The sequence below is a fragment of the Myotis yumanensis genome, unplaced genomic scaffold (genome assembly GCF_028538775.1).
Source record: "Myotis yumanensis isolate MYYU_CA2020_CCGP unplaced genomic scaffold, mMyoYum1.0.hap1 SCAF_2, whole genome shotgun sequence".
NCBI lineage: Eukaryota > Metazoa > Chordata > Mammalia > Chiroptera > Vespertilionidae > Myotis > Myotis yumanensis.
Window position 1 is genome coordinate 22,654,678 of NW_027223753.1, and position 10,873 is coordinate 22,665,550.

The 10,873-nt window shown below is 52.5% G+C and overlaps 1 protein-coding gene across 1 annotated transcript in view; it reads right to left on the reverse strand.

The window, feature by feature from the left end:
- Nucleotides 1-10,520, reverse strand: part of DLGAP3 (DLG associated protein 3) — a 59,281-nt gene extending 48,761 nt beyond the window's left edge. The window contains 1 exon segment of the mRNA XM_070404688.1: nt 10,415-10,520. The gene's annotated coding sequence lies outside the window, so the exon portion shown is untranslated.
- Between the last annotated feature and the right edge of the window lie 353 nt (nt 10,521-10,873).

The window sequence follows — 10,873 nt, forward strand, 5'->3', positions numbered from 1 at the left end:
GGCAGGGAAGGACCCTTCCACATAAGTGCACTTGCTTCCTCAGGACGTGGGTCCAGCACGTGGCTAATGGGCTGAGGATGGGGTAGAGGCCTGGGCAGGGGGGCTAAGGCAATCAGCCTGGGAACAGGCTCCAGTCCGATTGGCTGAAAAGTGGGTCGTTTTCCTTTTGAAAAATAGTGAGGAAATGGAGAAGTAGGTCGGGCTCTCGTCCCCTCAGCCCCAGGCACCATCCAGGACTTGCCGGGTGGGGAAAGGAGAGGTCTGCACAAGCTGAAGCCCCATCTCCCCCAGGACCCTGCTGGCCCCAAGCACAGGAGACCAAGGTCATCATACTCAGGACACCCAAGGACACGCACACTCTGAGGCCAGCACTGGAGCACAGGTCCCACCAGGCCCTGGGGGACTGGGGTAAAAGGAGCTAGGTCGGGCCAAGCTGGAGGGATGGGGGATCCAGCACGCAGGACCCCTGAGGAGCCCCCTCCCATCTTCACGTCTGCCTTGATGTCTCCTCTCCTCTCTTCTCCTCCCTTTCCCCATCGTCCGCGTGAACAGAGTCGTTGCCATGACACCGCGGGCAGGTGGGCGGCTCTGGCGGCTGTTTGGTCCCAACCCCCACGCTCAGAGCCCAGGTGGGAGGGGAGCGGCTGCAGCGCCCCTGCCCCTAGTCCAGATGAGAGAGATTGGCAGAAGGCCCCCTACACCTCAGAACCCGCAAAGGGGCTCTAGCACTGGCGTCTTGGGAATGAGGCAAAGCAGAAGCAGGCTTAGAGGTCTGGGAAAGGAACTCTCAAAGAGGATCCTGGGTCTTGGCGTCCCCCATCCCCCAGAGGTCAGGGAATGGCCGCGGGAGGGGCTGATCCATAACTCCCTTGTCTTCCATTTCTCATCCACTCTGCTCCCAGCTTTCCCCACGTTCTAAGACTCAGTCCCTTCATGCTAGCAGCGGACTGGTCCTGCCTGGGGTCTAAACTCAGGTTTTCATTCTGAAACACAGGTTCAATTCTCCAAGCTCTCTTGGGAGAGAGGAAAAAGAGCCAAACTTGAGACTCAGAGAGATTCCTTCCTTACCACCAAACTCCTAGGCTGTCCTCTAGAAATTGGGTCCCTTTTCTCTGAGTGTCCCCCATCACATCACAGACTAGGGGGACCACTCACTCCCTACTAAGCCAAGCCAAGGCACCCACCCCATCAGGAGAGAGGAGCAGGAGTGGGACAGGGAGAGGAACAGAGGAGCGAAGGAGGTAGGGGCTAGACTGCAGGTGCTGTCTGAGGATGCTGTCCTGTCTCCCACCGCGTCTGGCCTCAAGAAGTCTGGGCCCTGAAGTCTGGGCCTTGACTTTGAGCACTCTTCTCAGGGTCTGCATGCCTCGGTCCATGTGTCTCTAAGCCTCTGCTGGATCTAACTTCCTAAAACCTTTCCACTGTTCAGGACCCTGCTCTCTACCCCTGCTGCCTGAGTGGGAAGCCCTGTATCATTAACTGAAGAGAGCCAGAGGGACCTGGCTGGCAGGAGTAAGCATATGTGGGGTGGTGATGACAAGACCCAAAAGGGAGAGAGAATGCAGTCACATCTTGGCCCAGCGCCACCCATTCTCTTCGCTGGCTACCAGTGTGATCTACCTGAAATTGGTGTATTCGGTAAGTATGTATTGAGGGCCTACTCTAAGCCAGGAACTCCTCTGGACACAGTGGATGTAGCAATACACAAAACAAATGAGGCTCCCATTATCATGAAATTTATGTTCTAGTGGAAAAAAATGATAAACAAATATATAAAATAATGGAGGTGTAAGTGCTAAAATTTAAAAAAAAAAAAAAAAAGTGCCATGAGGGGATAGAATGACAAGGGGCTATTAAGATAGACTTTGGCCTCTCAAAAAAGTGACTTCTGAGCAAAAACTTGAATAAAGTGAGGGAGCAAGTGACGTGGGTATCTGGGGGAAGAGCATTTCAGGCTGAGGGAAAAGCCAGTGCAATGGCCTCAAGGTGGGACTATGCTCAGCATCTTTGTGGAACCACAAGAAAGCCAGTGTCGGGGTGGCACCTGAGCCCAGGAAGGTCAGTGGGGGCATTTTACACACAGCACTTGTCTTTCGGGCCCCGCTAAGCACTTTGTATTTCTCTCTTAGTGAGATGGAAAGCCATTGGAAAGGCATTACCTCATCTTACTCTGGCTGCTCTGCAGGAGAATCTGTGGAGGAGGGGCTGGCAAGGGTGGAAGTAGGGAGACCAGTTGGGACATTTCCTGTCACTGAAACTCCTTTTCCTACAGTTGCTCACCTGAAGAACACCTGTTCAACCTTCAAGCCTTGGCTCAAAGACCTCCTCTCCTCTAGATCCTTTACCAAACCCCTTCCTTCCCCACTCCAGAACTGACCACCCCCTTATCGGTCCCCACTGCCCCTGATGAACACATGCCCTCCTACCTTCCTTACTTGGTTCCAGGTATTTTGCCTTCTCTACACTGTACGTTACCTGAGGTCAAGGACCATCCCCAGTGTCCAGCACAGTACGTGGCACATCACAGGCATAAAATAAACATTGGCTGCACTGGGTGAGCCACATGTGATGGAAACAGGACTATTTACAAGCTGTGATTAAGCAGGGTGAGAGAGGTGCACATGTATGCAGTCACAGGTTGCAATCAGGCCAGTGTTAGCATATGCCCACATATTTCTGCATGCTTTCTTCAAACAGATACGTGTGCTAGCATACATGCACATGCTAACATATCTTTTGGATTTTTCATGTGTTTACATGTTAGAAAGTGTATTTACTTTGAGATATGCATACTAAGGCACTGACAAGTAACATACATGTACATGTACGCACATATTGCCACATGCCCCATATGTGTGAGGATTATGAACACACTTGGGCCTACCTACTATGCCTGTCCCTTTCATCCACTAAACACAACTGGTTCCGCTTGATTCTTGAGACCTCTGTAGTGATGTGAATATTTAAGCTCCCAAACTCTTTCCCCATATATACCCCTGAGCACCCTAGTATCTGATCAGCCTTAGTCTCAGCTCCTTTCCCAGATGTCCCCAAGGCTGTATAGGTTTCTCTTCTACAAACTCCCTTCATATGGATGGTGGTGGGGAACAACTGGGTCCCTGTGACAAGAGAATTTGAGAGACTCAGGAACCTGCTTTCTGAAGAAGAGCCACAGGCATCAGAGTAGATCAAGTTCAAGCTTGTGGGAAACAACTTTTGGACAGCCTCAATGTTCAGTCAGAATCAATCTCTCTCTCTCTCTCTCTCTCATTCTTTCTTTCTGTCATATTAATTCACATGCATGACTCAACTTATGTACATATATTCATATGTGCATAAATGTGTTCCCACATGTATGTTCACATGCATACTTATACTCACATATATGCATCACTGGATGAGCACCACACACATAGGTTTAATTAAGTAATTGCCTCCACAATCACCTATGTGCATGGATGCATACATAAGCCATACATACGTATAAACATGTATATATGTCCACTTCTACACAAACTTCTACATAAATATGTTGGTACACATTCATATAGCATCCTCACACATACGTATGTGCATATACACAGTGGCATACCCACTCACAGGCAGAAATACATATGCACATGTGCTGAAAGAGCAGAGATATCCAGACCCTCTCTGACTTTTGTCCTGTGCACAAAGCCAGGAGTCCCTATTCTCTCCAAGTGACACCGCAAGTTTGCATTTGCTCTCTATTCTTGCCAGTCTCCCACTTCTACACTTGGAAAGTCATTTCTATTATCAATAGAATGTGCCCAAGAGGCAGTCCCCACCCCCTATATGCACAACTCTTTTATTCTAAAAGGGAAAATGAAGAGAAAATATCAAGGCCAGAGTTCTTCCTGCCAGTATCTCTGGGTATGTTCTACTGCTCCCAGACTCCAAAACAGTTACTGGAACTGGGCACAAGGAAGAAGCAGTAAGAAAATTACCCCTGGGCCCTAAAACCTCCTGGGATGCCTCCTTCTTCCCTAGAGGGCAGCTTCGTGATTTTCAGTGAACCCCTCCCAGCCCAGCCCAAGGGCCTTGCCAAGGAGAGGGTAGGAAAGGGAAGCTTAAACATGTAAAGGAGGTGACCTGGGCTCAAGATAACAAAAGAAGTATTTAAAAAGAAAAAAAAACAGGAGCTGGGTAGGGAGAGGGGAGGCAAGCAGAAGACATCTCCCAGCAGGAAATCTGCTGCTGGAGTACTGGATTATGAATAGCAGGACTCTACAAGAGGCCAGGGAGAAGGGGGTGGACATCCAGCATTCCACGTGGGGGTGGAGGGGTGACTGCTTCAGGCAGTAGCAGCCGCTCCAAAGTAAAGTCTTATCAAAGCTGTTATGTAACCAAGGGAGCTGAGTGAAGCACAAACACCTCCCCTCCCCAAACAGGCACCCACACCCACGCCCACCACCTCCCAGCACCCACAGCATAGGAAAGCTCCGCTCCTCCCAAGTGGCTACAGAATGGAAGGAATCAACTTGATGAGTTACATCAAAAACACGATGGGTGAAGGGTTCCTTATTACCTAGAAGTCACATCTGGGAAGGCCTGAATTGGTTCAGTTTATGGTCCCCAGATACCTCTTTTCTTGAACTTCCTGCCACACCTAATTGTGCCCAGCATCATCTGGAAACCCTCTCATTCCTCTCCCCTCAAGAAGGATCCCATTTGAATATTTGATTGTGCTCATGAGGATGGGAGGCAGCGCTGCCATCAACCCTTCCTGCCTGTTGTTCCCCCACAGTCTCATCTGCATGTCCTGACATTTGGCTCTCATCCCCCTGGGAAGACAAGGGAAGGGGCCTGGAGAAATGTCCCTGCTCTATTCCCTTCAGAGTTACAAAGACAGAGTGTAAAAACCCAGAAAATTGAGATAACCCTGACCTTAGGTTGGTGGGGAAAAGATTTACAAGGGAACTTAGGATTGAAACCAAGACCTTGTCCCCAAATTTGATTTTTTTCCTTCTCTGCCAGCTCTTCCTCTTTTTCATTGCCCCATCTCCAGTAGCCTCCTCCTTCTCTGCTCCATGGCACTGAACTACCCCACCCACTCCTTGAATCCTTTGCTTGGAAATCTTCCTCCCCAATAAAAGCCTCCCCAAATGCTGCTCTGAGCTGTGGTTGGGGTGGGCAGAGCATAAGGCAGGCTTGCAGGATATTTTACTGTACCCTGTCCCAAATTCAAAAGTATGGTGGGCAGGGGGATGTCACATAGTCAATCAAATTATCCTAAACTTTCGACCTCTAACCACCCCAGGCCTAACCAGCAAAACCTAAGCTCTCCTAATCCAAAACTGCCTTGAGCCTGAATTTCTGGGACCCAGTAGGAGAAAGGCTGGTGCCAGTACCCCCAAGATTACTGGACTGAAACCATCTATGCGAAGACGGCTCACAGCCACAACATCATCCTCCATCCCTTCCCCCACAGTAACAGTAGGGTAATTTTGGAAAGGGGAAGGGGAACTGAAACAGGGGAAGAGAAGTCCCTTTCCCAAATACCACTAATAACTGTGAGGCCTAAAGCCAGAGGGAGGACCCCCAAATCTATGTTTCCATCCAGGAATTCTGTCCTTGAAAAGTGGGTCATCTGGGAGAATTTTTCTAGTGAGCCCTCAGTACTGCCCAGCCGCCTTTTCATCATCGGGCCCCAACGCAGGCCTATTCAGGACCCAGGACAGTTCCGAATGAGCAAACCCCCTCCGAGTCTCTTTCAGCACTCGGGACAGCTCCCAAGGATTGCAGGACGCCCTGCCAGAAGCCCAGCCTGTCAGAAAGGAACAAGCTTACCCTAACACACACCTCTTTAGAACAGAAGCCCCTCTCCCCCAGCCCCTCCCATACTCGCTCCCATCCACCGGAGGCATCTGGTAGCCCTCCCTTCAGTCTCTGTCCAAAGAGAGAAAAGAAACCCAGACAGGAGGCTTCCCTGAGGGAGCCTAGAGACAGGACCCCACCCACCTCCTTTCAGCCCTGAGCCTCTTAACGCCACTCACAGCTGGTTCTAAACACCACTTTCCTTCCTAACCACCACCCCCCAAAATAAAAGACATACTCACGTGGGGGCTCCCAGCCCTGCAGGCAGATGTAGTGAGGGAGACAGAGAGAGGTAGCTCCCCACACCCAGTTCTAAGCCCCCTTCCTGAAGGAGCCAGCTCCCATCTGGACTGGGGGGAGGAGAGACATGTGGAAGCACTGAGTGATGGGGAGAGGAGAAGGGAGAGGGAAGGAGGCAGGAGCGGGGGACTGCAGGCTGGGGGTGTTGGGATGGGGGTGAGGGAATCCTTTTTAATTTCATTCTCTCCCCATGTCTACATCAGCTCTGCAGGCTCAGCTCTTTAATATTTACACACAGGACGAGGAGAGGATGAGAAAGAATAGAGAGTGAGGGGGCAGAGGAGACCTGAGCTCAAAGGGCATAGAGGCAGGGGCCTTTGGGAGCTGGGAGCTTAGGGCCCGCACACCATCCCCAGCCCACTCCCATTCTGAGCTCTTGACTGGAAAGAAGGAAGAAGAAACCCTGGGACTGTTCTGTCCTTTTGTTAACAAGACACTTTGAAGCTGCATCAGAAAAAGATCAGATCCCAACCCACATACCTGGACACCCCCACAAACCCAGATTTCTCGGGTGCCTTATGTGCAGATGGTAGAGGCAGTATTCATACACAAGCATGTTCTGACGCTTGGAAACATGTGTGCATGTGGGCTGCTGTGTAAAAGCACATGAACATGTCATCTTGCATGTACAGGTTTATTCAACTATGTTCTGAGTGTACTGACATGTAACAGCCTATTACATATGCAAATTATGTAATCATATGCATAAACCAGCCCCCAAGTGACCTTCCCGTTTCTTCAGCTACAGCCCCAATACAAGGCCACCCACCTCCCCAGACTCCCTTATTCACAGACCTTTCCCTCACAGCCTCACTGTTTCTTTCTGTGACATGGGGAGAAGGGCTGGTGGGAAGGCATGCTGCATTTGAGCCCAGGGACTTGACAAGTTATTAGCAACGATGAGCTGGCAGGTCGTTACCATAACAATGGTACCAGTGCCTCACCCCAGCTCAAACCCAGACTCCCCAGACAGCAGGAGGCCCGCTGAGCCAGCAGCCTTCAGACTGGAGGGAGGGTGGGTAAGGGGGGAACTGAGACAAATGCTTGGATAGTGGAGGTTTCACAGCTGTTCTTCCAACCCCCACTGAGAGACACGCTTTGAACCCACCAAGTGGGAAAGAAGTCAGACCCTGAGGAGGTTTCCTGACCATGGGAATGGTAAGACACTGGACCGGGTCTGCCTGTACAAGCTCCTCCAGACAAAAGCTACTGTTGTCCTTTGCTCCCTTTGTCCCCTCACTTCAGGAACCTCTTCCACTACTGATCTTAGTAGATTAAGAGAAAACCAAACAAACAAGAAGCCCCTCTTTGAATTTCAGTCTTCCCATCTGTAAAATGGGAACCATTGTCATTATAATTTATCCGAGACTCCTGGAAGGTTTAATTAGAAAGGTTAAGGGTAACATCAGACCTTTCCAAAATCGAACAAGCCCCAGAAGTTTCTCTACCCAACAGGAACCCATAAAGTAAGGAACTGTCAGGCCGGCCAGAAGCAAAATGCATCAGAGATTGGGTAGGATGAAAGAAAATGTAGCGCAGCCAGCTCAAGCATCAACATCAGCAGGAAAGAGATGATGTGAGGTGCCAGGCAGCAGCAGCAGAAAGCGGGCGCTGTCACAGAATAAAGTCTGGGAGCCTGGCCTGCAGCAGCTCCAGCCCCTCACCAGCAGGAATCAAGACAAGCCCATGGTCTACATTGATGGTGGGTATGGCTAGGAATCCCCATCTCCAGAAACATCTGTAGCTCCCTCTCTTTGGAAAGGGGTCCCAGGTTGAAGGGATCCCTTTAGTCTTAGGTTTATTGAGTCTTTAATGCTTCTCCCCAAATCTCTGCTCAGTTCTGATGGGCATGGGGAGGGGAAAGGGTTTCCAGGAATAGAAAGCAACATGGAGGGTTATAAAGTTCCTGGGCTAAGACTAGCCAGGAACCTACACATTGTGACCTTGGGCAAATCCCCTCCCTTCTCTGGGTTTCAGTGTCTTCACTTTATAATTAAGAGGTTGGACAAGTTAATGCTAAGCTTCCTCCCCTAACCATCATCTTATAGTGACATACAAGCTCATTCCTTGGACATGAGCCCCCTGGCATAAAATGCAGTGGGCACTGCCTGTCAGAGGAGTGGGTTAATGGGGGTCGAGCATGCAGGGGTAGTATGTAAAGTTGTTCATCCTATGTTCATGTTCTTTTTAGAAACACCTGCCACCCTAGCCCTCCCAACTCCCTTTTTAGACCCTGATTCACTGCAAACTCACGAACTCTCTCCCCCCCTCTCTTCTCATCTCCTCCTTTCTCCCTTTTAGGCCTTGGCAGCTGGGTGCAGAAGGAGCCCCAGCACTCATGAAATGCTGGGCAGAGGTGGAAGTCAGTGCCCCCAGGATCAAGAGCACACAGCAGGGAGTACCACTCACTAACCTTGGCCCAACACAGCTCCTTCAGTCACCAAAAAACCTCGGTTAGAGCCTTTCTGTACCACTGACTATGGATTACAGAAAATACAATTTACCTCTGAGCCTCAACATCTTCATCTATAAATTGGCATTATATTAGGCTGAGCTAGATGAATTTGCTGTTTTTGTAAATAAAAAACAAAAGCAGTCGAATATTTGCAATTTCACGTGGCTTAAGCTGGCTCTGGTTCCCAGAGCTGTTGGGGAGATGAAAAGAAAGACTTGAGCCGAAACCGGTTTGGCTCAGTGGATGGAGCGTCGGCCTGCGGACTGAAGGGTCCCAGGTTCGATTCCGGTCAGGGGCATGTACCTGGGTTGCGGGCACATCCCCAGTGGGAGATGTGCAGGAGGCAGCTGATCGATGTTTCTCTCTCATCGATGTTCCTAACTCTCTATCTCTCTCCCTTCCTCTCTGTAGAAAATCAATGGAGTATATTTTAAAAAAAAAAAAAAAAAAAAGAAAGAAAAGAAAGACTTGAGAGGGGAGCATGTTTCAAAAGTCCTGGACTGATGGAAAGGCACTGTTTTTATTTATTTATTTTTTATTTATTTCTACTACGACTACTTCAGAGAGCTTCAGCACAGACCCACCTAGAGCCAGCAGACTGAACCAGTGACCTAGAACTTGTAAATTCAGGGCTGAGACGGCTGGTGGGACATCCACCTGCTCCGGTGACTAGGAACAGGGCAGGCGCTTCTTCCTGGCCTGCTCGGTTCCCGTTTCTAACGGTCCTTTGGTGAAACAGGACTGAGACAACACAAGTTCCTGGGCCCCAAGAAGAAGCACACATCCTCTAGCTCACCCGGGGCCCCACTACCGCCAGGGGCCCCAGCATGCAGCAAGGACACAACCAGAGCATCACAGAAAGTACCCCTGAGGTAGGTGAAGGTGGGGCCGAGTGCAATTCAGCTCTTGCCTGAGGAGACACAGGAGGAAGAGCCCCTGGTGAGAGGGGTTGCTCTGACCTCTGAAATCCCCTGGGAGAGGGAGGCAGAGAAGGAAGCCCAGATGTGGGCGACTCAGAGTGAACTCTCCTCAGATACATTCTCACACAGCCAACACACACACACACTCACACACACACACACACACACTCACTCACTCACTCATACAGGCCACAGATACCAGGAGCTACTCACAGAGACACAGTCACACCGGCACACACACATACACACTCACAGACACATACACAGGCACATGCCGTGACAACACACACTCATTCGCACACATGTCCACAGATATATATATACACAGTAACACCCTCCATAGTCACACTGCATACACCCACTGACACGCACACACACTCGCCCACAATGACACACACACACTCGCTGCATACACTCGCTGGCACACATCCTCACCCACGGACCCACACGGTGCCACACTCACACACTCTCACAGACACGCACTCACACTCACACACCTGCAGAGGAAACTTCTCTCCGGATCTCCCCAACACCGCCACTTCCCCCCACCAGCCAGCTGGTGACTCCCTCCCAGACCCGAGCTTCCATCCCGGCCAAGCCCGACAGGGGCTGGCCAACCCCCGCGGCGCTACCCGGAGAGCCGGTCCTCGCTCCGCGTGGTCCCTCCGCGCCCGTCTTCGGGTCAGGCCCGCGGGCCACCAGGCCAGGGCGAGGTTGGGGGGGGTGGGGGGGGAGAGAAACAGGGCAGCGGAGGAGGCCCAGCCTTCGCACCTCCCCGAGCCCGGAGCCGAGGCCGCCGGAGCCCGGGGCGTGGGCGGCGCCGGGCCGCAGCCAGGCCGAGGATGGGGGCGCTGCAGAGGGCGCGGCGAGCGTGGCCGTCCCCACCCCTCCCGCGGCTTACCTGGCCCGGCTTGGGCTCCGGCCGGGTTACATGGTGCCGGCGACTCGGGCTGGGGGCGCTGCGGCGGCGGGCAGGCGGGCAGGGACGCGCCCGGCACTGCGGAGCCCCCAGCGGAGGGGCCGCGCCGGCTGCGGAGCCCCGAGCGAGCGCCGAGCGGCAGCAGGCGCTGGAGCGGGAGGCGGCCAAGCCGCGGAGGCTGGATTTCCCGGGGACCAGGAAGGGGAGGCGGGGGGATCCCGCCCGCGCGCTCCGCCCCCGCCCCCGCCCCCGCCCCCGCCCCCGCGCAGGGCTGCCGAGCCCGGAGCCCGGAGAGGGACGCGGACCGAGCTCCCCGCCCCCGCACCGGACCCAGGAGGCCGAGGTCGCCGCCGGGGTCTCCGAGGAGCGCACGCCTCGCTGAGCGACGGCGCTGGGGAGGCCCCGCTGTGGACCACCCGGGTGGCGTCCGCGGGGACCAGG